A 25,333-nucleotide genomic window follows, 5' to 3' on the forward strand; every position below is an offset into this window, starting at 1 on the left:
AGAGATCAAAACCCTTCCAATGCAACGTGTGTTTATCACACTGCGGAGACAAGCCATTGAATTGTTTATTGTTTAATCTCAGGAAAGAGTAACTTCCGATTGGTATATTAACCATCTTTCATCTGACTTTGGGTTCAAAACTCAGCATGGGCTGTCATGTGAAAGTGACCGCTAACTTGAAAGTCATTTTAAAATAACTCATATTTAGATCCTTTCTGTAGAAAAATGAACAGAGAAACCTGAAACTTGATATATGTACACTGCCCACATTTTTTGGGGTTCAATTCAAACTTACTTATAGGGTTCGATTTTCGCACACCCGGCAGGGGGTGCTGCGAAAATCGGGATTCCCGGAGCAGGTCTGGAGCCCGGCTCCAACCCGCCCACTTCCAGGTTCCCCAGTGACGAGCTGACCTGCGCGCGCAGCCCCCGCATGTGGGACTCCCGCCGGCAATTAAAGCTGGCGGGGTGGCACTTAAAGTACTCATTAAGGTATTTCAGGTCGTTTACAGACCTGATTAACATAACATTTTAGGAGGGGTGGGATTTTGCAATGAACTGAGACTGTTTCCCGTACTGGGGGAAACACTCCCAGTTCAAATGGACGTGTTGCAGCCATCAGCCTGTGGCAGCTGCAAAGGTCCATTTGACAGGTGGGTGGGGGTGGAGACCCTCACTTATTGCAGGAGGCCATTCTGTCACTTTGGACAAAGTTTGGCATCCACCACCCTCCTCCTAACAAGAAAATTCACAAACTTGCACACTTACCCCGGGGTCCAGAAACATGTACCTACCTTGCGGACCCCCTCAAATGTACATCTTCCGGATGGGGGCCCTTGTAACTGCAGTCATGACCTCCTCGGAGGGCGAACAGCATCACCAGCCTCGCCGGCCGCGCCGTCCACCTCTGACACGTGGAGATCCACAACACAGTGCTGTGACACGTCCACCTGCACAGCAGGAGGGAGGGCAACCGCAGAGAGAGATGCGTCGCAGAAGGCACTACCCTCACCACAGGGTCCACAGACCGAGGCTCAGCTTCCTGGACCTCTCTGAGCAGCAGTGCACAAGGAGGCTCAGAGTCACTCGACATGTAGTCGTGGACACCTGCAGCCTCCTTCATGCCAAGCTGCTCCCGGCTGGCCCGAGCACCATCTTCTTACCTGTCGCTGTCAAAGTCACCACTGCCCTCAACAACTTCTCCTCCGCATCCTTCCAGGGTGCCACTGGGGACATCGCCGACGTCTCTCAGTCGTCTGCACAAAAGAGCCCTGCAAATACACCCACACCCACTCTGCAGTGACACAATGGGCCCGATATTACCAGGGCGGCGGGTTCGCGGCTGGGGGGCGATTGGGCGCCCGGTGAAATCAGTCTGCCCCGAACGCAATCGCAGGCTGATTGGATCCACTTACCTCTTGTTCCGGGTTCCCCACTGCTGAGCTGCGCAGCGGGCGGACTGTGCATGCGCAGTAAGGTCTGTCAGCTGGAGGAGCTCTATTTAAAGGGGCAGTCCTCCACTGACAGATGCTGCAAGAAATAGGAAAAAATACAGCATGGAGTAGCCCAGGGGGAAGGCTGCTCCCAGGTTTAATGATGCCTCACTCCAGGTATCATTGGATGGGGTGAGGAGGAGGGGGAGGACAGGAGGGCGGGAGGAAGCGGCCTGCCTCTGCCACCAAGAAGGCCTGGCTCGAGGTGGCAGAGGAGGTCACCTGCACCACCAACATATCGCCCACCTGCATACAGTGCAGGAGGCGCTGCAATGACCTAAGTAGGTCAGCCAAAGTGAGTACACAACTCATTCCCCTACACTCCGCCTGCCACATCACCGCCCCCACCCCACATCTCCTTCTGCACGGCCAACACTACTCTGTCACATCACCCCTCACACCCACTCAAACCTCATCCTCATCTTACCTGCAATTACTCACCTCGCCAGTACTCATCCCACCACTACCACTCAACCCAATCCTCTTACAATCTCATGGCTCCATCTCATACCCTCTCATGCATCTCTTTCACGGTCAGCCTCACTCAACCTGCCACTACTTGTGCTGCAGACACAGGGCATGCGTCACATATGTGCAGTAGGAAGCGTAAGGCAAACGTGTCGTGAGCATGAAGGGGATGCACAAGGGTGTTTGAGGGTTTGTCATGGTTTTTACTTATATTTAATTTCTGATCAACTCAGATCACATATTATATTGGCACCACTACTGCCACGTCTTTGCGAATCTTGTCTGGTTTGTGCCATAATGCCCTTTCCTGAGGATCACAATGAAGACCCACAACTGATGCCACCCATTGTGTCACTGCAGAGTGGGTGTAGGTGTATTTGCAGGGCTCTTTTGTGCAGATGACTGAGAGACGTCGGTGATGTCCCCAGTGGCACCCTGGAAGGTTGCGGAGGAGAAGTTGTTGAGGGCAGTGGTGACTTTGACAGCGACAAGTAAGAAGATGGTGCTCGGGCCAGCCGGGAGCAGCTCGGCATGAAGGAGGCTGCAGATGTCCACGACTACATGTCGAGTGACTGAGCGTCCGTGTGCACTGCTGCTCAGAGAGGTCCAGGAAACTGAGCCTCGGTCTGTGGACCCTGTGGCGAGGGTAGTGCCCTCTGCGACGCATCTCTCTCTGTGGTTGCCCTCCCTCCTGCTGTACAGGTGGACGTGTCACAGCACTGTGTTGTGGAGCTCCACGTGTCAGAGGTGGACGGCGTGGCCGGCGAGGCTGGTGAGGCTGGTGATGCTGTACGCCCTCCGAGGCCGTCATGACTGCAGCTATGGCGGCCCCCATCCGGAAGATGTACATCTGAGGGGGTCCGCAAGGTAGGTACATGTGTCTGCACACCGGGGTAAGTGTGCAAGTGGGTGAATTTGATTGTTAGGAGGGCGGTGGAGGCCAAACTTTGTCCAAAGTGACAGAGTGGCCTCCTGAAATGAGTGAGGGTCTCCCCCCACCACCTGTCAAATGGACCTTTGCAGCTGCCACAGGCTGACAGCTGCAACACGTCCATTTGAACTGTGAGTGTTTTCCCCAGTACGGGAAACAGTCCAAGTTGTTTGTAAAATCCCAACCCTCCTAAAATATCTTGTTAATCAGGTCTGTAAACGACCTGAAATACCTAAATAAATACCTTAAGTGGCACCCCGCCGGCTTTAATTGCCGGCGGGAGTCCCACATGCGGGGGCCGCGTGCGCATGTCAGCGCGTCTGTGGGAAACGCGGAAGTGGGCGGTTTGGAGCCGGGCTCCCGACCCGCCCCGGGAATCCCCGATTTTCAAAGCCCCCCTGCCAGGAACGCACCCGATCGCGGGTGCTAAAATAGAGCACAATTGGTGCCATCAGGTGTGGGTCTTCATAGTGATCCTCAGGAAAGGGCATTATTGCACAAACCAGACAAGTTTCGCAAAGACATGGCAGTAGTGGTGCCAATATAATATGTAATGTGAGTTGATCAGAAATTAAACATAGGTAAACACCATGACAAACCCTCAAACACCCTTGTGCATCCCCTTCATGCTCACAACACATGAGTGATGCATGCCCTGTGGCTGCAGCACAGGTAGTGGCAGGTTGAGTGAGGCTGACCGTGAAAGAGATGCAAGAGAGGGTGAGTATGAGATGGAGCCATGAGATTGTATGAGGATTGGGTTGAGTGGTAGTGGCGGGATGAGTACTGACGAGGTGAGTAAGTGTAGGTAAGATGAGGATGAGGTTTGAGTGGGTATGAGGGGTGATGTGACAGAGTAGTGTTGGCAGTGCAGGATGAGATGTGGGGTGGGGGCGGTGATGTGGCAGTCGGAGTGTAGGGGAATGAGTAAGTGTACTCACTTCGGCTGACCTACTTAGGTCATTGAAGTGCCTCCTGCACTGTATGCAGATGCGCGATATGTTGGTGGTGCAGGTGACCTCCTCTGCCACCTCGAGCCAGGCTTTCTTGGTGGCAGAGGAAGGCCGTTTACTCCCACTCGCCGGGGGGAGGATCTCTGTCCTCCCCATCCTCCTCATCCCATCCAATGATACCTGGAGTGAGGCATCATTAAACCTGGGAGCAACCTTCCCCCTGGGCTGCTCCATGCTGTAATTTTTCCTATTTCCTGCAGCATCAGTCAGTGGAGGACTGCCCCTTTAAATAGGGCTCCTCCAGCTGACAGTCTATGCTGCGCATGCGCAGTCCACCCGCTGCGCAGCTTTCCAGCGTGAAACCCGGAAGCCAAGGTAAGTGGATCCAATTAGCCTGCGATTCCGTGCGGAGCACACTGATTTCACTGGGCGCGTTACCCACGCGCCCAGTCGACCCCCCGCTGCAAACCCACCGCCCTCCTAATATCGAGCCCATAATCTTCTAACTGTAAAATCCTCCTGCCCTGATTTTCAGAATGAAATATCCAAGTCTTAACTTATTTTGAGGGGTTGGGGAAGGGGAAGAAAGAAGGTGATTTACTCCATAAATTAGTATAAATAATACAAGAATTTTGTGTAACTCTTCATCAGTGGGTTCTGAGACTGCGCCAGCTCCATTATAATGAGGCCCGAGGCCCAATATTTGAGGAGCCTCGGGCTTCACCATTCAGGCACAGGGAAATTATCTCTGGGCCTACGTCTCATTGGAGCTCATTTAAGTACACTGGTACAACCATGATTATGAGATATGAGAGAACAACAGGAAGCAAAGGCCTGTAATGAGGCAGGAGGTTTAAAGAGCATGGTCAGGTGCTAAAAAATGGCTACAAGTGTCATTCGGGCCTCAACCCTCAACATTGTTTTATTCCAATAAAAATCAAAACTAGTAATAATGCACACCCACTGCTCTTTCCGTGACATTATCAGCAATGAGCTTGAATTTTCTTTTTTAATCAATCGGCAGCCTCCACAGTGCTGCATTAATGAATATTTCTGTGCCTTTTGCCAGTACTGGGAGAGAAGTGAAATGTAGTACGAAGAGAGCACACTGTTAATGGTGTCAATACCACACTGGTGGTTCCAACATTTAGTACCAGCACTACAGCAATAAACTTCAGCCCATAATATAACAGGAACAGAAGGAGTGACATTTGGATCTAACACCCTGACTAGCAGTTCCCCATTCTGTTCATGTCAGTGAATGAGATATTATTGATCCACCATGGGCAACACGTTTTTCACCTTTACGAACTTATGCTATGAATCTCTCTATTTCAGATAGACAGTGTTACTTTGCACAGTGATAACACCTGGCTCAAAGCACAATGGAAGCCTCTGCTGAATGACAGTTACTGTCACTAGCATTTCAATGGCGGGCATGTGAGAGTTTTACATTCGGGTAATTGTACATTCCCTTGGAAGGACATTGTGAAAATGTTTGCCTCTCCCAGGAGATTACATGGTTGTAGAGAGGATAGGGTAGGTAATGTCTAGTCATCTTGCTCCAGGCATTATGAGTGTGGGGCAGACTTGATAGACCAGCTGGTCTTTCCCTGCTTGTCATTTTCGAATGTTCAAAAGCATGTCACATATTAAGTGCATTGGTTTCAGTGCGATTTAAGGTCTACAAATAACAGAGACTTATCAATTGTTCTGTTTCAGTACATCTAAATATAAAAGATGAATGTGGCTCAAGGCAATTTGTTCCCAAAGAATGGACTGAAATAACATACAAGCAGCATTGCTACTTATGCCCTGTCTTGTTATGTCAAGCTGTTGAATAAATATTATATGTAGCAGGTTTTCAATGCGTTTTCTGTTTATAGAATGTGGGGTTCAAAACCCCTTTAACAAAAGATATTTGAAGGAAAGGGTTAACTGTAACCCTTTTAAACAAAGACATTTGAAAACCTGCAAACATGGTAATTCTCGCAAATTCTGTTTTTCCCTCAATGACGCTGATGGCATTGGAGAAGTGTGAGTTTCGGGATCGAAGACATTGTTCTGCGGATAGATATCTAGATTCTTAAATAAATAAGCTAGATGGATAAAATTGAGTTTAAAGCATTGTCAGGTTTTCAAAACACATAGGCTTTTGGAAGCACAAGCTTTTCAACACAGCAGGGGGTAATGTAAGAAAAGGCAACAATGACATATATCAACGGTTTCGGATCAGGAAAGGCAAAGATAGGTGTGAAAAAAAACAGGGGCCTCTTATCCCTATCTGGTAATCTGTTCAAAAGAACTGGGATTTATAAAACATCAAACAGTGTTGTATCCAGCATATGGTCAAATGGTATAAGGAATGAATTTGACACCATTGAAGCAATCAAAATTGGAGAAACAAGGACCATTAGAAATGTCTGGGTGTAGAAATAGAAGGGGCCTTTTGCAACCCATCGTTCGAACACATGGGGCTCAATTTTAAAACCAAGCCAGGAAGGGGGCGGGGGGATCAAATTGAGGTCAGGAAACCCATTAGTGCGGGTTTCTCGAATGTCCTTACGATTTTGACGTAATGACGTCTTTTATTTATTTTTTGTTGGTTTCCCGTCCAACTGATCGGCCTGATTGACAGGCTGGTTTCAGTCGGATGAGAGACCAGCCAGGGAAAGGACGTGTTCAGGTAAGTCTGCAGGTAAGTCTTTGTTTGTATGGATGGGGGGGGCATGGGGGGCATGGGTGGGCACAGGGGGCATGGGGGGACACGGGGCATGGGTGGGCATTGATTGGCATGGGTGGGCATAGGCTGGCACAGGGTCGTGAGTCATGGGGGATGGGATCAGGTGTCAGTCACGGGGGGGTGTCGGGATCGGGGGGGGGTCATTGCGGGGGTCCACGATCGTTGAGGGGGAGGATCGGATGTCGGGGGTCGGAAGATCAGAGTGGGGGGGGGATGATCAGGGGTCGGAGGATCGGAGTGGGGGGAGGATCGGGGTGGGGGATCTGGTATCGGGTGTCCGCAATTCGGGGCGCGGGGTCTGCGATCGGGGATCAGGGGTCTGCGATCACAGCGGGGGGTCAGGTGCCAAAGATCTTTGGGGGGTCGGTGCATGTAGGCTTGTCGGGCCTGGGGGAAGCACTCCTGCTCCTCAGGGCCCACAGGTTGTGTCTTTCTAGGCACCTACCTGTTAGTCTCGGGCCTTCTCACCTCCTTTCACGTGGCGTAAAACAGAAGGCCCAGGATTCCCAGCCCCCACCCCCCCCCCGGGTTGAAATCAGGAAGTCCAGAAAAATGGAGGCCCGAAGCCTCCTTGAAAGTTTTTAAGGCCCGACCCGCCTCCTGGGAGTGGGTTGGTCGCCCGCCCCTCTTCCCGCCCCGGTGAAAACCGGAAACAGGCGGGCTGGAGACCGGTTGGGGGCGGGCCTGAAATGGTGGCAATTTTTAATGCCCCCCCCCCCACCCCCACCCCCACCGCCAACCCACCCGTTTTTCACTTTGAAAATAGAGCCCATGGTCTTTTCACATCAAAGGGTCTCCAGTCACATGATCAAAGCCTAAACTGTCAATCATTGAGGTATGTTAATGATTGAGGCATGGCTACAGGGAGCGATTGGACAAAAAGAATGACCCGCCCCAATCCTATGTTCTAATGGTGAAAATCAATATAAAAAGAAGACTTTGAAAGAAGAATGGGGGCTCTCTTCTCTTCACCACCCGGCAGTCACAAGCAACGCACACTGCAGTTGAACATCACGCAAGAAGAAAAGGACCTCAAATACTGAAAAACTGATCAACCTTCAGGCCCAATGAGCAAAAGCCTTGGTTTAAAGGTTGTATATGTATTAATGTTTGCCTGATGTGTGTTTGAATTGTTAAGTCATTACATAAAAACGTTGCAAATTATTAAGTTTATAGCAGGATTTTATGAAGGAAAGTCATTTGTATGGTTTGATTTTGCTTCATGAATGCTCGTATGAATGATAACATCATTAAATAATTACTTTTCATTAACGAAACTACCGAGAGTGAGGGTGACTTTCTTTGCTTGACTATTCATCCAGTGTCCAAAAATCACACAAAATAAGGAATTCCCTACAAGAGTACATAAGCAAAATGGTGTACTATGTATACATATATGATAGACATATATACCACATGTGAGGAAGGATATATTGGCCTAGGAGGGACTGCAGTGCAGACTCACCAGAATGATACCAGGATTTAGAGGGTTAAATTATGAGGACAGGTTGCAAATCTTGGTTTGTATTCCCTTGAGTTTAGAAGATTGACGGGTGATCTGATCGAGGTGTTTAAAATGTTACAAGGATTCGATAGGGTAGATACAGAGAAACTGTTTCCTCTGATGGGGGAAATCAAGAACGAGGGGACATAATCTTAAAATTAGAGCTGGGCCATTTAGGAGGGAAATCAAGGAGCACTTTTTCACACAAAGGGTTGTAGAAATCTGGAATTCTCTCCCCCAAAAGGCTGCAGATGGTGAGATAATTGAAACTTTCAAAACTGAGATTGATAGATTTTTGTTAGGTAAGGGTATCAAGGGATATGGAGCAATGGCAGGTAGATGGAGTTAAGGTACAGATCAACCATAAATGATGGAGTAAGCTCAAGGGGCTGATTGGCCTACTGCTGTTCCTATATTCCTGTGCACACTTACTGTCTTATCAGAATCTAAAATAATTGGGAAATGTCATTTTTTCCACTGGTTGTGACTGCAGAGATTATTTTAATAGGTTGTTTAGGGTTTCTGTCTTTATTTGGCTCACCGGCAGAAGTGAGGTCACTACACATTCAGCGCTATCTGTTCCACAATGGATATAACAAAAACACACAGTATAAAAAGTTGACTGTGAGAGGGAATCGATTCTGTCAAAACATCAGCAATATAGCAGATCAATATCTGCCCCCAGTGCACTCCACAAATATAAAACTGCAGTCTCACCCTGACTGCTGCTCATTTTGACAGTTGACCACCAGTTAACCGTTTAACACAGATCAGACCTTTCACCACAGGCCACTGCTACAGCAGAATCTCAGTACAAACTCACAAGGGCTAATGAAGCAGTTCCTCCCATCAGGGTGTCACTTTACCAATATCTGAGTTTTTTTCTTAAATAGACCACAATAGAGTTTCTGCCAGGGAAATGGGTTTGTTATAATAAGAGACTTTAAATGTCAGCCTTGGCTCAGTGGTAACAATCTAGCCTGAATCAGAAGGTTATGGGTTCAAGCCCTACTCCAGAGACTGGAGCATGTAATTTAAATTGAAAGTCTAGTACAGCACTAACTGAGTGCTGCACTATCAGAAGTGCTGCCTTTTTGGATGAGACATTGGGTCAAATCTTGTTGGAGTGGGGCATCTTGCAGCATGCACTGTTAGTTAGACTTATTCCTGCACCATCAACGCAAAAATTTTTTGCGTCATAACTTGCTGGAAGTGCGAGCTGTTAACGGCAAGACGATGAAATCAGGGCATCTGGGACCTTAGTGAACGACGGGAACAAGTCTACTTCCTTAACCAGTGAGATTTAAGGATTAAGAAAGGAACAGAGGAATGGAGGAGCGTGAATTAGAGTCAAATCAGGTACAGAAAGAGAAATAAAGAGAGGGAAAGAAAGATTGGATTAAGATGGAGAGAAAAAAGAGACAGAAAGGAAAAGCAAGAAATAAAATTTTTAAAATTAAATTAAATTTTTTTAAATCTCTAAAAAGAATTTACCACATGCAGGAATGAGACCAAACAGTTTAAATTGTTCCCTTTCTGGGCCAGAGAGATTGATTGGCATTGTATTAACAATTATCACATCGTAAAAAATGCACTTACGCTCTTAATTACCAGCCCAAATTTCCTGCAGCGAGTTTAGTGGACAATTAATTTGCAAACCCCACAAGTTCTTAAAAATAACGGGGAGATTAAGGGCAAGATGCAGTTTGTGCAAAGCAAACGGTGGTACAAGGTAAATCGACTAGCCAGATCTGGAGATTGACAACTCACAGTATATCTCTTAATCCCCTGAATTTGCTGGCCAATCTGCGCATTAATAACGGCATGTATTATTAAGACACAGTTATTTTTCCAGCAAGATTTGGCCCATTACGTCGAGGTTCCGTCTGCCCTCTCAGTTAGATGTAAGTGATCGCCTGGCACTATTCAAAGAAGAACAGGTTAATTCTCCCGGTGCCCTGGCCAACATTTATCCCTCAAACAACATCATTGAACAAAAACAGATTAACTGGTCAATTATCTTATTTGCTGTCAAAATAACGGTGAGGCTAATGGCACTCGCCAATATTTATGCAGAAATGGTACAGCAACTTCAGGCGAGGCGCAGATGCAGGGTGAAAAGGCCAATAAGCAAAGGTTGCTGACTGAAATGCTCCACTTCCCCATTAGCTTCACGAAAACGGCATCTCGCCGTCTGCCTCACCATTGAAATGCATTGAATGTCGTAAAGTAGCTGTATTTGCAGTAGATACGAACTAAACTTGCCACAGAAAGTCAAGTCTTGTCATTTAAGCTCAAGAGCTTTTTAACGATGTGATAATTGTTAATTACTGTCAATCAACCTCTCTGGAACTGAAAATTAACTATTACAAGTGTGGAATCTCATTCCTTTCGGTAATTTTTGGAGATTTTTCAAATGTAAAATATTAAATTTTAAATTTTTTTACTTCTCCTTTCTGCCTCTTTTCTCTCTCTCTTAATCCAATCTTTCTTTCCCTCTCTTTATTTCTCTTTCTGTACCTGATTTGACATTGAATTCACCCACTCTAATTTACACTTCCTTCTCAATCCTTGCACTGTTTATTTCTCAATCCTTCAATCTGATTGGTTACGAGATACCCAGTTGCTTGTTCACTCAGGTCCCAGGTGCCCTGATTCCCTCGCTGTGATGTTATCAGCTCGCACTTTCAGCGACTTGCCATGCTTAAAATTAACAAACCTAAATTTGCAAGGGCAAGACTAACTAAGGGCAGACACTGTTAGGTGCCCCGATACAGCAAAATCTGGGCCATTATTGTTTATGGAATCTTATTTTGTGCAAAACTGGCTTCCACATTTGACTACAATAAACAGTGACTATATAATCTGCCATACATGTGGTTTCAAATGCATTACTACCATTAAGTCTCATTGTTCCAAAACCCAGTCCAAAAATCACATTGTAGTTTTAAGCAAAGGAAGTTCTTAAATTTATGAAAAATTCCCTCCCTGCAAGTACAAAGTAGAGTGAAACAGATGTCACAAAGAGGTGGGAGTTGAGTTATGACTGAAAAGCTGCACACAACTGCCAACTTCCCATTCACCACCATAACCTTCAGCTGTGAGATGAATCACAACACAATGAGATCTGAACATTCCATTTCAGTTGAAGCCAAACTGGTTGAACAGTAATATATTTTTAAGTAGAAAATACACATGGTCTGATCAGTTTTTCTCCAAATGATTTATACTGGCCGTCTGCAAAGCATGCTAGAGACATTGTAAAACTGGAAAAATTCTTCTCTTCTTACGAGTTGTACTTCATTTTAAGATGATAAGCAGGACCTTTTGTAAGGGAAGCTAGCTTACGCCCATTTTGATTATCTATTCCCCTGTTGTTTCTAGGGATAACTTGGGGGTGGTGTTCAGGGTGCACTACCTGAATGTATCTGTTGGGAGGGACGTTCTTTGATGAACAGATGCCAAGCATCACAAGGTCCTAACCAGAGGTCCCTGGGCCAAGGATAGTTGGACTATTTCATGGGTTGAATGAATCAGTAATAGAGCAATGTGTAGATTCCCTTCTTATAATCTACAGCAGGAACGGGAAAGAGGTATTAAAAATCACTTCAATAGAGAATTGGTTTTCTCTCCCTCTCTCTCTCACTCTATCTTCCCCCACCCCCTCAACCCCTTCAGAGACATCTCCTTCCTGACTAAGTATCATTACACAACAGGGTCAAAATCCTGGAACTCCCATCCGAACAGCACTGTGGGAGAACCGTCACCACACGGACTGCAGCGGTTCAAGAAGGCGGCTCACCACCACCTTCTCGAGGGCAATTAGGGATGGGCAACAAATGCCGGCCTCGCCAGTGACGCCCACATCCCATGAACGAATAAAAAAAAAGAGACTGTTTAACAGGGGTTTCCTCGCGATGCAATCTATCGTTTTAGTGGTGACTACTGATTATCAAGGATTTTATTGCTCCTCTCTGGAAGCTAGATACTGAACTAGTGTTGGGTTGGGTGGTAGGGTAGGATCAGAATGGCTGCGGCAGGTGAGGAGTTGGCTACTACAGGGTGAAGTCAGGTCAGGAAGGTCATGTGGTGCCTATCTCTCACCCTGCAGGGGAAATCCACTGCTCAAAAGACTCAGTGAAACTCTATGTTGGAGAGCGCAACTCTGCTTAAAAGTGCTGAACCTCTGTACCAAATATAGAAATCTTGGACTGTGCTTGCTTCATGTGAATGTATTTGATTGCAATCAGCCAAGTCCATTTACTCGATTTAATTCCCATAACCAAGAGAAGACCTGAGGCAACGCTCTCTTTAAAGAGGAGCTGTGAATGTTCTTTTATATTGCAAGTCAGCAGCTAAAGAATAAACATTTGTTGGCTGAAGAATTTGGGAGAGACCACCACAAGCCGATAGTTTTAATAGAGGGCTTTCACTATCCCTACGAATGCTGGGATAGCCCTACCGTTAATGCTGTCTGTTTTCTTTCTTTCACGTGCCAATAAGAAAAAATAAACATGTTAAGTCCCACCGGCAAGCTGCGAAGAGAGAAAGTTCAGGAACAAGAATAAACAGGAAAGAAGAAAAATAGAGAAATACCAGTTCCCCTTGCAGCTCATTTAACAGACATAGCTCATCACCATCAGTCATGTTTGCTGTGGGCATGAGCAGATGCCGAAGTTAGCAACTTCACTTGCATTTATATAACACATCAACAACAACAACTTGCATTAATATAATGCTTTTACCGTAGTAAAATGTCCCAAGGCGCTTCACAAAATTTGACACCGAGTCATAAAAGGAGATATTGGGACAGATGACCAAAAGCTTGGTCAAAAAGGTGGGTTTTAATGAGCGCCTTAAAAGAGGAGAGAGAGAGAGAGGTAGAGAGGTGGAGAGGTTTAGGGAGGGAATTCCAGAGCTTAGGGCCCAGGCAGCTCAAGGCACGGCCGCCAATGGTGGAGCGATTAAAATTGGGGATGCACAAGAGACCAGAATTGGAGGAGCACAGAGATTTTTTTTTATTATTCGTTCATGGGATGTGGGCGTCACTGGCGAGGCCGGCATTTACTGCCCATCCCTAATTGCCTTTGAGAAGGTGGTGGTGAGCTGCCTTCTTGAACCGCTGCAGTCCGTGTGGTGACGGTTCTCCCACAGTGCTGTTAGGAAGGGAGTTCCAGGATTTTAACCCAGCGACGATGAAGGAACGGCGATATATTTCCAAGTCGGGATGGTGTGTGACTTGGAGGGGAACGTGCAGGTGGTGTTGTTCCCATGTACCTGCTGCTCTTGTCCTTCTAGGTGGTAGAGGTCACGGGTTTGGGAGGTGCTGTCGAAGAAGCCTTGGCGAGTTGCTGCAGTGCATCCTGTGAATGGTACACACTGCAGCCACAGTGCGCCGGTGGTGAAGGGAGTGAATGTTTAGGGTGGTGGATGGGGTGCTTTGTCCTGGATGGTGTCGAGCTTCTTGAGTGTTGTTGGAGCTGCACTCATCCAGGCAAGTGGAGAGTATTCCATCACACTCCTGACTTGTGCCTTGTAGATAGTGGAAAGGCTTTGGGGAGTCAGGAGGTGAGTCACTCGCCACAGAATACCCAGCCTCTGACCTGCTCTTGTAGCCACAGTATTTATATGGCTGGTCCAGTTAAGTTTCTGGTCAATGGTGATCCCCAGGATGTTGATGGTGGGGGATTCGTCGATGGTAATGCCGTTGAATGTCAAGGGGAGGTGGTTAGACTCTCTCTTGTTGGAGATGGTCATTGCCTGGCACTTGTCTGGCGCGAATGTTACTTGCCACTTATCAGCCCAAGCCTGGATGTTGTCCAGGTCTTGCTGCATGCGGGCTCAGACTGCTTCATTATCTAAGGGGTTGCGAATGGTACTGGACACTGTGCAATCATCAGCGAACACCCCATTTCTGACCTTATGATGGAGGGAAGGTCATTGATGAAGCAGCTGAAGATGGTTGGGCCTAGGGCACTGCCTTGAGGAACTCCTGCAGCAATGTCCTGGGGCTGAGATGATTGGCCTCCAACAACCACTGATTCCCATTGATTTCAATTTTACTAGGGCTCCTTAGTGCCAAACTCGGTCAAATGCTGCCTTGATGTCAAGGGCAGTCACTCTCACCTCACCTCTGGAATTCAGGTCTTTTGTCCATGTTTGGACCAAGGCTGTAATGAGGTCTGGAGCTGAGTGGTCCTGGCAGAACCCAAACTGAGCACTTAGTGCCGCTTGATAGCACTGTCGACGACACCTTCCATCACTTTGCTGATGGTTGAGAGTAGACTGATGGGGCGGTAATTGGCCGGGTTGGATTTGTCCTCCTTTTTGTGGACAGGACATACCTGGGCAATTTCCACATTGTCGGGTAGATGCCGGTGTTGTAGCTGTACTGGAACAGCTTGGCTAGAGGCGTGGCTCATTCTGGAGCACAAGTCTTCAGCACTACAGCCGGGATGTTGTCGGGGCCCATAGCCTTTGCTGTATCCAGTGCACTCAGCTGTTTCTTGAGATCACGTGGAGTGAATCGAATTCGCTGAAGACTGGCTTCTGTGATGGTGGGGATATCGGGAGGAGGCCGAGATGGATCATCCACTCGGCACTTCTGGCTGAAGATGGTTGCAAACGCTTCAGCCTTGTCTTTTGCACTCACGTGCTGGACTCCGCCATCATCGAGGATTGGGATGTTTGCAGAGCCTCCTCCTCCCGGGATCTCGGAGGGTTATAGGATTAGAGGAGGTTACAGCGATAGGGAGGGGCGAGGCCATTAAAGGATTTGAAAACAAGGATAAGGATTTTAAATTCCAGGCGTTGCCAGAAAAGGAGCCAATATAGGTCAGAAAGCACAGGGGTGATGGGTGAACGGAACTCAGTGCGAGTTAGGATACGGGCACCAGAGTTTTGGATGAGCTCATGTTTATGGAGGGTGGAAGATGGGAGGCCAGCCAGGAGAGCATCGGAATAATCAAGTCTAGAGGTAACAAAGGCATGGACGAGGGTTCCAGCAGCAGATGGGCTGAGGTAGGGGCGGAGACGGGCAATATTATGTAGGTGGAAGTAGGCGGTCTTGGTGATGGAGCGGATATGTGGCCTGAAGTTCAACTCAGGGTCAAGGGCACCAACGCTGCGAACGGTCTGGTTCAGCCTCAGGCAGTGGCCAGGAAGAGGGATGGAGTCGGTGGCGAGGGAACGGAGTTTGTGGTGGGGACCAAAGACAATGGCTTCAGTCTTCCAAGTATTTCATTGGAAGAAGTTTCTGCTCATCTAGTACTGGAAGTTGGACAAGCAGCGTAACAAATCAGAGACAGTGGAGGGGTCGAGAGAGGTGGCGGTGAGGTAGAGCTGGGTGTCGTCAGCGTTCATGTGGAACCTAATGTTGTGTTTGCAGGTTAAGTTGCTGAGGGGCGGCGTTTAGATGAGAAATAGGAGGGGCCAAGGATAGATCCTCGGGGGACTCCAGAGGTAATGGTGTGGGTGCGGGAAGAGAAGTCATTGCTGATGATTCTCAGGCTACGTCTGGATAGATAAGAATGGAACCAGGAGAGGGCAGTCCCCTCCCAGCTGGACAACGGAGGAGAGGCGTTGGAGGAGGATGGTGTGGTCAACCATGTCAAAGGCTGCAGACAAGTCGAGAAGGATGAGGAGGGATAGTTTACCATGGTCATAGGCACATTGGATGTCATCTGTGACTTTGATAAGGGCCGTTTCAGTACGGGGCGGAAATCTGATTAGAGGGATTCATAGAATCATAGAATCATAGAATGGTTACAGCACAGAAAGAGGCCACTTGGCCCATCGAGTCTGTACCGGTTCTCTACAAGAACAATCCAGCTAGTCCCACTCCCCCACCCTTTCCCTGTAGCCCTGCAAATTTTTTCCCTTCAAGTACTTATCCAATTCCCTTTTGAAAGTCATGATTGAATCTGCCTCCACGCCTCCCCCCCTTCAACCTCAGGCTGTGCATTCCAGATCACAACCACTCACTGTGTAAAAAAGCTTTTCCTCATGTCACCTTTGCCAGTCACCTTAAATCTATGTCCTTTGGTTCTTGACCCTTCCGCCAATGGGAACAGTTTCTCTCTATCTACTCTGTCTAGACCCTTCATGATTTTGAATACCTCTATCAAATCTCCTCTCAACCTTCTCTGCTCTAAGGAGAACAATCCCAGCTTCTCCAGTCAATCCACGTAACTGAAGTCCTTCATCCCTGGTACCATTCTAGTAAATCTCTTCTGCACCCTCTCTAAGAACATAAGAACATAAGAAGTAGGAGCAAGAGTAGGCCACATGGGCCCTCGAGCCTGCTTCGCCATTCAATCAGATAATGGCTGATCTTTGACCTCAACTCTACTTTCCTGCCCAATCCCCATATCCCTTGATTCGCCTGAAGTCCAGAAACCTGTCTATCTCAGCCTTGAATATATTCCTTATATATAAGGCCTTTTCATCCTTCCTAAAGTGCGGTGCCCAGAATTGGACACAATACTCCAGTTGTGGCCGAACCAGTATTTTATAAAGGTTCATCATAACTTCATCAAACATGGAGTTGCGGGAAAGACGGGCACGGATTTGGGAGGCAACAACACGTTCAAGGACTTTGGAGAGGAAAAGGACGTTGGAGATGGGGCAGTAGTTTGCAAAGACAGAGTGGTCAAGGATGGGTTTTTTGAGGAGGGGGATGATGACGGCAGATTTGAAGGGGAGGGGGACAGTACCTGAGGAGAGGGAACCATTAGCAATATCAGCTAATATGGGGGCCAAACAGGTAAGTTGGATGGTCAGCAGTTTGGTGGGAATAGGGTCGAGGGAGCAGGAAGTGGGTCTCATGGACAAGATGACCTTGGACAGAGCATGAGGGGAGATAGGAGAGCAACTAGAGAGAGAAACGGGTTCAGGGCTAGGGCAGGGGGAAACCGTAGGGGAAGTTTGGCTTGGTGGGCTAGGGAAAGGGAGGGAAGCAACAGAGGCAGCTGAACGGATGGGCTCAATCTTAGTGACAAAGTAGTCCATGAGCTCCTCGTACTTGTTATTGGAGGTAAGGTTGGAGGAGGCAGGGGAGAGGGGTTTAAGAAGGTGGTTTGTAGTGGAGAAGCCGCGGGTTATCTTTGTATTCCAGGATGATCTTGGAATAGTGAGCAGTTTTGGCAGAGGAGAGCAGGGCCTGGTAGTGCTTTATGTGTTCCAGCCAGATCCGGCAATGAATGGCTAAGCCAGTTGTCCACCATAAACATTCAGGTCTGCATTCCTTGAACTTAAGGGAGCAGATATGAGGGTCGTACCAGGAGGAGTGACCAGAGTGAGAAAGAGTAATGGTTTTAATGGGGACAAGAGCATCAAAGGTGAAGGTGAGGGTGTGATTGAACAAATCGGTAACTGCAGAAATGTCATGGTGAATGGAGGGCCAAAGGCTAGACAGTTAGGAATTTGAAAGTGCCATTGTAAGTGACTTGGGGGAGAGCTTTTTCCAGGGGCGGAGACTGAAGGAAGTTGGGTTGGGAGGGGGAAGGGGGATGTGGGTGGAGAGGGATTCAAGGAAGTGATCAGAGATGGCCTTATCATGATGGGAGTAGAGAGGCCATGTGAGATGACAAGGTCGAGGGGGTGGCTGTGAATATGGGGTGGGGGAGTTTATATGGAGGGAGAGATTAAGGGAGGATAGGAGAGCAGTGAACTCAGAGGAGAGAGAGCATGATGTGTTGAGTTGGAGGTTGAAATTACCAAGGATGAGAAGTCGCTTGGTCCAGAGGCTGGGGGAGGAAAGCAACGAAGATACCTCATTGAGAAACTTGGCGTGGTACTTGGGTGGGTGGTAGAGAACGAGGATTTTAAAGGAGAGGTGAGAGGGGTGGAACAAGGTGAGATGCTCAAAGGAGGAGAAGGTGCCAGAGGAGTAGGGGACAGACCAAGGTGTGATTTGGTGATAAGGGCCACACCATCATCATGGCGGTCTGGGTGGGGCAAGTGGTGGAAGGTATAGCCAGGCAGGGAGGCTTCATTAATGGGAACGTATCATCAACCGTCAGCCAGATTTCCGTCAGGCCATGATGTTGATGCAATCATCCAAATAAGCTCGTGAATGGCAAGGGCCTTCTTCACAATTGAACGGACATTCTGGAGGGAGATGTGGAGAGGGGCGGTGATAGCTGACCCACTGACAGAGTCCACAGGGTCAGTGCTGAGAGGGGTGAGTGGGGCGGGAAGGAGATTGGCAAGATTAGCCCCCAGCGGGTGCGCTGGGTGGGAAGGTTGGTGAGAGAGTACGATGGGGCAGTTGGGGATGCTGCTCATAAGAAGGCAGCGACAAGTGTTACGATGGGCCCTTCGGAGGACGGCAAGAGAGGCACAGAGTGAAGTTCTAGGCTTATCTAAGAGGGAGTCAAGCCTGGGACGACAGCAGGAAAGTAGGAAGGTCAAGGAAGGGTTGGGATAGGGACTTGGGGGGCAGAGTATCCGAAAGGGGAGAAATGAAAGGCGGCATGACAACAGGAGAGAGGGGCCTAGGAGGGGTAAAGAAAAAAGAAGAAAAATGGGAGAGAAGGAAAGGGGAAATAGAAGTGATGGGCTTGGGTCCTTCTTTAAGCTTTCTGTGATGTTTAAGGCTATTGGTATCTCCCATAGATACACATCCATACAATGCATCTCACAAGCAGAAGGTGATTAGAATTCAGAAGAGGAACTGAAAAGTCAGTGACAAAAGTGAACTATTGACTAAAATCATCAAGAATGTAGTTTCACTATCTTGTGCTTTAAGATTATTTTTCTATATTGATTATAGGATTCCCTGGAGTCTTGCTACTGGAGACTAGGCTCTGAATTGTACTGCATAAGTTTAGATGATGGTGCAGATAAAATCAATCATTAAGCCTTATAGATCTGGCTCCTATGCAAGAAGTACATGGGACATAATGCAAAATTACAGCTGTTTTTACCCATACCCCTTAGCAAGAGGGCTTAAAAGAGTGAAAGGAAAAGGAAAGAACTTGCATTTATATAGCAACCTTCACAACCTCAGGATGTCCCAAAATGCTTCACAGCTAACAAAGCACTTTTTAAGCATAGGCACTGTTGTAATGTAGAAAATAGTCTTATTACACTTAAAAAAAAGGGGTACATAAAGCTAAGAATTTGCCTACTCTCCTTTGTATGTGCCTTACAGTGTACTTTATCTTTGTTAAAGGTGGCCCAAGAAAGAACTATTGGTATTAAGAGGGGAGAGACAAAAAGATATGAATGGGGAGAAAGGGGAAAAGCAAATAGACATAAACAGGTGCAGTATTGTCAGCCTAGTTCAGCTAGTAGCACATGCACCAATGGGTCAGAAGGTTGTGGGTCTGTTCTAGGGCCCAAGGGCGTAATTTAAGCTGATAGTCCAGAGTAACACTAAGGGACGTGCTATATTGTCAGATAAGGCATTGAACCAAGGCCCATTTTCTTACCACAGAGGTTCAAGCGCATGTCAAAAATCCCATGGCACTATTCAGAGAGCAACGAGCCCTCCTAGTCTCCAACCTTCCTCTCTCAAGCTTCAGCCTTGGATTCTTGAAAATAAAAGACAGCAATTTATGACCACCGATTGCAAGCCTAGACAATAGCTAATAACTTGTACGTTTAACAGGTGACATGTTCTACAGATTGACTGTCATTCAGCTCATTGCCATGTGCAAAATGATTGCCTTGTTTTGCCTGCACATCAATAGTCACAGTGTTTCAAAATAATTCATTGTATATGATGCATTTCAAGATATACACGAGAGGGACAATAAGCTGCTATAGTAATGCAGTCTATTTATTTTATAATTAACTGTTGCTCACCGTAACTCAGGAAAGTGAACAAGTGATAGTGAATAAGCATCAAACCAAATTAGTGCAACACAACATGATCTCAGCAATAAGTCAGCAGTCAGAGAAAATGAAATGATACTGAGGAGATATCACAGTACATTCTATTTATCATCAACTACTGTATTCTTCATGGTGATCTCACTTGTTACCATTATAAATTTTAATCAAAATGAAAAAGCTTAATGGTGTCTCTTTTACCCTGTTCACTTTCACTGCTATCCCATTTCCCTCCTGTTTTAGATCATGTGTTTGCTAAGAAGTTTCTGAAGGGTCTGCACCTGAAATATTAACTTCTCTGTTCCCCAGATGCTGCCTGACCTGCTGAATGCTTCCAGCATTTTCTGTTAGATAGAGAGAAAGAGATAACCATTTGCTTAAAGCCTATCTGCAGTGCTGGCCTTATAACATAGCCACCCCGCTGCCTATTAGCACCTCATTAGATATACATCTGTATACAGACCACAGCAACACATTAATCCCTTACATATCTATAATACAACAGTGCATATGATCAAAAGAGGTGACCACCTATTGTTATGAGTGTGACAGCAGTAGTAAGCAAAGTGGACACAAAAGACACAATCTCAAAATTGAAGGCAGCTCTTCAGAATTACTGAGAGGCACCTTGATCTTCCACTTTGTCACTATTATTAGTAAATGATCAAGTTGAACTTTCCATGGCTCTGCTATTTTATCATCTTAGAACATGGTTAAGGTTCTGTCCTCAACAGCATACACAACTGCAGTCAGGTGTTCAAACATCATTCAAGGGTTTATAAGACAGACATTCTGGACTATTTACTCACTAAGCCATTAGGGGAGCTAGCAGATGGATTAACCTATTACTAATGGATATAACTGATACCAAGAGGGGAATGTAGCCAAGATGTAACAGTAGCTCATGATTGTCTTGTCCATTTCAACTTGTGGGATTGTATCTGCGATCAATCATTGTGTTTGGCCAACAATCGATCATATAATTAACAACAACAACTTGCATTTATATAGTGCTTTAACGTAGTTATACGTCCCAAGGTACTTCACAGGAGCGTAATCAGACAGTAATTGACACCGAGCCAAAGATGGAGATATTAGAACAGGATGACTAAAAGCTTGGTCAAAGAGATAAGTTTTAGTAGCATCTTAAAGGATGAGAGAGAAGTGGAGAGGCAGAGAGCTTTAGGGAGGGAATTCCAGAATTTGAAGCCTAGACGGCTGAAGACACAGCCGCCAATGGTGAGACAAAGGAAGTCGGGGATGCGCAAGAGGCCAAAGTTGGCGGAACGCAGAGTTCTCAGAGGGTTGTGGGCTGGGGGAGGTTACAAAGATAGGGAGGGGCGAGGCCATGGAGAGATTTGAATGTAGGTCAGCGAGCATAGGGGTGATGGGGGGGTGAACAGGACTTGATGCGTTAGGATATGGGCAGCAGAGTTTTAGATGACCTCAAGTTTATGGAGGCCGGATGATGGGAGGCCATCCAAGAGAGCACTGGAATAGTCCATTCTGGAGGTAACAAAAGCATGGATGAGGGATTCAGCAGCACATGGGCTGAGGCAGGGGCGGAGAGGGGCGATGGAAGTAGACGGTCTTAATGATGGTCAAATTAACTAGAACCTCCAGAGGCAGATTCCTTAAAGAGTTCAGCTACAATCCTCTGTGGGAAGTAGTTGAGAGAAACTAACCTTGAAACTGATTTAGAAAAACTAATTGTTCAGTCAGTAGTATCCTTTTCAAGAGCTTTGCTGTGTAAATTCATAAACAGACTGTCATTGACAGTAACATGCCTTGCTATTCATAAAGGCTTTTGAACATGGAATAAAAGCATACAAACTATCAAAGACATTTTAGTGAAATGGAATACAAGAGAGGCACTTGTCTTTAAAGTTCATTACAGTTGGAAAGTATGAGAAGAACAGCAATTGACGTCTTTGCCTCTCTCACCTTGTCCTTTAGATTCTAATATCCTCTGCCAGCTTTCAAATCACAAACCTTTTGGGATAAAAATTGCTCTTAAAATAAGTGAGCCTAACAGCATTCATCATTATTATTGCGCAGACTAAAAACCAGGAAATGCCCTATAAGGTTAGTAAATGTACAATAAAACGAGATAGAGAAAGCAAAACAAAGAGAGCGTAAGATTCAAAAAGTAACAAATTGAAGAGCCTTTCACAAACAATGCCGAGCAACTCAACACTGCTGAATTAGTGCTCCGCCAGCAATGGCATTGTTTAACAGACCCTTACAGATTAAACTTGTCATTCTGCCAAGCAGGGAAGCGATCTTGAGAGTTAAAGAGATGAAAAGATATCCGTAGGTAGGCAAGAATGTCAAAGAACTTTCTTCTGAAAGTAGTACTACATGCTTGTAAAGAATATACAACCGCACAACAAGCTCTTAACAACCTATCAACCTCAACCCTATCAGGCCATTCCAGAAAAAAGGGACAATAATTACTGCCTAGAGAGGAAATGGTGGTATCAGAAACCTTTCTTGTTTCATGGTCTTATATAGGGACCATTGCTTATCTTTCCAGAATGATGACAGCTACTTCTATATCTCAGTTTGAGAACCAGCAATGCCTCAAGGTCAATGCAGCTCAAAAAACATTTGAACTGAGATAATGGAGCAGGGCAGTTGGAGACATCCTGTCCATAGACTATGGATCCTGATCCTCTCTTATGTAAAATCAGTTTAATTAGAGCTGGATTTTCTTGAATCCACCACAGGACAATCGAGGTAGGACTTCCACCCACCACCCCGACCTCGCCATGACTCCAGCCCAGTTTCTTCCCTCGGGCCTCATTTACAAATCAGGACAGACCCCGGTGGGATCTCTGTCACCAAGAGAGAACCCGCTGCCTCTGGGTAGGTGATGCAGCCAGACCACCTCCGCAGCATCAGAAGACGAGACCGAATTTAAAGGGGCAGAAGCACCACAATAAAGTCGCAGTAACTTTTAATCACTCCACCATTGGCGGTCGTGCCTTCAGCAGCCTCGGCCCTATGTTTTGGAATTCCCTCCCTAAACCTTTCCGCCTCGCTGCCTCTCTCTCCTCCTTTAAGATGCTCCTTAAAACCTTCCTTTTGACCAAACTTTTGGTCACCTGTCCTAATACCTCTTTATGTGGCGTGGTGTCAAATTTTGTTTGATAACGCTCCTGTGAAGTACCTTGGGACGTTTTACAACATTAAAGTTGCTATATAAATGCAAGTTGTTGTTGTTAATGTTAAGCCTCGGACTGAGCTGAGAGCCAATAAAGGTAAGGTGTTGAGTTAATGTTTTAAGAATGTTTTACAATCGTTACATTCTGTCTAATTGCTACATGCTTTGTTTAATTAACCAGAGAGAACAGGCTCAGACCAGTTGTGCAAAGAGTGTAGAATACAACTTGCAACCCTTGTGTAGTGTTTTTGTTAAGAAGCATCTAAAAGACACAGACATACACATTACATGTGCATATAAAGAATACAGCAAAATTACAATACTTATACTGTCAGTGTTTTGGCGTTTTCAGCCGTTAACTCTGTTCGGTACATCCAAAACAACCAAATGGCCCGATAGCAGAGGTGCGCATGTTTTAGCTTCAATTCTACAGTATTTAATTCTTTAAGAAGAAATAACTTACATTTATATAGTGCTTGTCACAATCTCAGGATGTCACAAAGTGTTTCAAAGCTAATGAAGTTATCACTGTTGTAATATAGGAAACATGGCTGCTAATTTGCAGGGTCCCACAAATAGCAATGAGATATATGACCAGATAATCTGTTTTAGTGATGTTGGTTGGGGGATGAATATTGCCAGGACTCATAGTATGGTACAGCACAGGAGGAGGCCATTTGGCCCATCATGCCTGTGCTGGCTCTTTGGAAGAGATATCCAATTAGTCCCATTCCCCTGCTCTTTCCCCATAGCCTATACAATTTTTCCCTTCAAATATTTATCCAATTCTCTCTTGAAAGTTACTATTGAATCTGTTTCCACCATCCTTTCAGGCAGTGTATTCCAGATTATAACAACTCGCTGTGTAAAAAAACTTTTCCTCATGTCTCCTCTGGCTCTTTTGCCGTTCACCTTAAATCTGTGTCCACTGGTTACCGACCCTTCTGCCACTGGAAATAGTTTCTCCTTATTTACTTATCAAAACCATTCATTATTTTGAACGCCTCTATCAAATCTCTCCTTAACCTTCTCTGTTCTAAGGAGAACAATCCCAGTCTCTCCAGTCTCTCCAGATAATTGAAGTCTCTCATCCCTGCTAAGAATCCAGTAAACCTATTCTGCACCCTAATTAAGGCCTTGACATCCCTCTTAAAGGTGGTGCCCAGAATTGGACACAATACTCCAGCTGAGGCCTAACCAGTATTTTATAAAGGTTTAGCGTAACTTCCTTGTTTTTGTACTCTGCCTCTATTAATAAAGCCCAGGATACCATATGCTTTTTTAACAGCCTTCTCAACTTGTCCTGCCACCTTCAAAGATTTATGTACATACAACCCTTTAAAACTCCTTACATTCTTTTAAAATTGTGTCATTTAGTTTATATTGCCTCTCCTCATTCTTCCTACCAAAATGTATCACTTCACACTTCTCTGCTTTAAATTTCACCTGCCATGTGTCTGCCCATTTCATCAGTCTGTCGATGTCCTTCTGAAGACTGTTACCATCCACTATATTTCCAAGTTTTGTGTCATCTGCAAACTTTGAAATTATACCCTCTATAACCAAGTCCAGATTATTAATACATATCAAAAAGAGCAGTAGTCCTAATACTGACCCTTGGAGAACACCACTGTATACTTCCCTCCAATCTGAAAAACAACCGTTCATCACTACTTTCTGCTTTCTGTCCCTTAGGCAATTCTGTATCTACGCTGCTACTGTCCCTTTAATCCCATGGGTTTTAATTTTTCTAACAAATCTATTATGTGGTACTTTATCAAATGTCTTTTGAAAGTCCACATACACATCAACCGCACTACTCTCATCAATACACTCCGTTATTTCATCAAAGAACTCAATCGAGTTAGTCAAACACGATTTTCCTTTAACAAATCCGTACTGACTTTCATTTATTAGCCCATACTTTTCCAAGTGCCAGCTAACTTTGTCCTGGATTATTGTCCCTAATAGTTTCCCCACGACTGATGTTAGGATGACTGGTCTATAATTGCCGGGTTTATCCCTCTCCCCTTTTTTGAACAGGGCTGTAACATTTTCAATTCTCCAGTCCTCTGGCACCACTCCCATATCTAAGGAGGATTCGAGGATTGTGGCCATAATCTCCACAATTTCCAACCTTACTTCCCTCAGTAACTTAGGATGCATCCCATCCGGACTGGGTGACTTTTCTACTTTCAGTACTGCCAACCTTTTAAGTACCTCCTTTATCTATTTTA

This window comes from Heptranchias perlo, chromosome 19 (assembly GCF_035084215.1).
Source record: "Heptranchias perlo isolate sHepPer1 chromosome 19, sHepPer1.hap1, whole genome shotgun sequence".
In the NCBI taxonomy this organism is placed as follows: domain Eukaryota; kingdom Metazoa; phylum Chordata; class Chondrichthyes; order Hexanchiformes; family Hexanchidae; genus Heptranchias; species Heptranchias perlo.